This window comes from Mizuhopecten yessoensis, unplaced genomic scaffold, assembly GCF_002113885.1.
Source record: "Mizuhopecten yessoensis strain PY_sf001 unplaced genomic scaffold, ASM211388v2 scaffold8479, whole genome shotgun sequence".
Taxonomy (NCBI): domain Eukaryota; kingdom Metazoa; phylum Mollusca; class Bivalvia; order Pectinida; family Pectinidae; genus Mizuhopecten; species Mizuhopecten yessoensis.
Genome location: NW_018407568.1, coordinates 183,689 through 185,404, shown reverse-complemented (window position 1 = coordinate 185,404; position 1,716 = coordinate 183,689). Strand labels below are relative to the sequence as shown.

The following is a 1,716-nucleotide window of genomic DNA, read 5'->3' as shown; positions in this document are numbered from 1 at the left end:
GTAACAAAATATATTAGGTCAAAAGAAGACACCTTGCTGTCTTCGGAATTTGTCTTTCAAGATTGGAGACGTAAACACGCACACATATAAATGTACCAAGTAAGTATGAGATAGAGCAATGGGGGGAAAATATATGAATCATTATGATATGCAAAAAACGTAAAATTTGTCGGCTAACATTGAATTTAGCCTGCATGTAGTAGCGTCTCGATCTATTTATAGATTTTCTCAGGATATCTTAATTAATGTTCTGTTGTTTTCATTCGTATTTGTGCATATTTAACTACTGTATTTGATCCAGTCTGAATTTTGATATGTATTTTCGATATCCATGTAAAAAGTACCTGATTTCTTTGTTGCATTTCAGTTGCTTTTCAGATGACTAGCCCCGGGGTAAAAAATGGACGAACTTAGGGTGTGACTTTTTCATTTCTGGTTCATAAAAATCAACGTTTTAGTTTTCAAAACGGAAAGACGATTAAGGACTAAATCAACATGTTATTAGCTTGTTAAAGATTATAGTAAAATGTTAAATATAGAACGAAAGACATTATATTAGATGATGAGGTCATGTTCCACATATAAACTAATCATCATTTATAATCTACTTTCACTTTAACTGTTTCAGTGAGAAATTATTTGTTATTTTTTTAAATTTTTAATTCAGTCCATGAGAAACACTCGAGGGATAGGCAGATAAAGTTTGTTTCAAATTGCTTAAAACTAGATAGATTTCTGTTTAGAGTAGGTACTATGAGGGAGGAGGCATATATTTGCGTTGCAAAATAAATTGACAACTATTCCAAAATAAAAAAGGTTGCATCATATTTATGAAAAGTGTTCCATTTTGGGGATTTTTGGGTACCCTCATTTAATGCTTATCCATATTTATTTAAAAAATAGTTTGCTATTTTATGTACATGTTTTATGTATGTAGTTCAATATTACTGCAAAATATTTTTTGAAAATATTCTAGTGAAAAATATTATTCCAATTAGCTGTGTGTTACTTTTTATGAAAATTTACTGCAGGCATTTGGCCTCTTTGTCCAAATATATCGTAACAATAATGAATATATATGCACAATTGTTATAAAACACTTGAGTATATTATGATTGTAGTACCGGCACATGACATACACCACATTCGTTTTGTTTGCACAGTGAAGAAACCATATTTCCTCATCTTTTTTGAAAATCTATTAGGATATTTAAATTATTTAATAAATACTGTTTTGAGATGTTCCTTAGCTTTGTGGATATTTACAAAGTCTACTCCTTCATTTTATACATGTATACATTTACAAAAGGGAACAGGTACTCCAGTCATTTAGATAAAATTGATGTATTTATATGTTGAACTCCATTATTAGCTCACCTGGCACGAAGTGCCAAGTGAGCTTATGCCGTGGTGCGGCGTCCGGCGTCAATATTTTACTTTAAACGACTTCTTCTTAATAACCAAAAGGCCTAGGGTGATGATATTTGGCCAGAAGCAAACTGGGATGAAGGGCTACAAAGTTTGTTAAAATTAATGACCTTCAGCCATTTTCAAGGTCACAGGGGTCAAATATGTGAAAAACTTTAAACATCTTCTTCTCGATAACCAAACTGCCCAGGGAGATGATATTTGGCCAGTAGCATGCTTGGGTGAAGGGCTACCAAGTTTGTTCAAATAAATGACCTTCAATTATATTCAAGGTCACAGGGGTCAATT

General features: G+C 32.2%; 1 protein-coding gene across 1 annotated transcript in view; it reads left to right on the top strand.

The window, feature by feature from the left end:
* Positions 1-1,716, top strand: part of LOC110456043 (inactive rhomboid protein 2-like) — a 44,061-nt gene continuing 42,345 nt past the window's right edge. The window contains exon 1 of the mRNA XM_021506567.1: positions 1-99. The gene's annotated coding sequence lies outside the window, so the exon portion shown is untranslated. The remainder of the gene's footprint in view (positions 100-1,716) is intronic.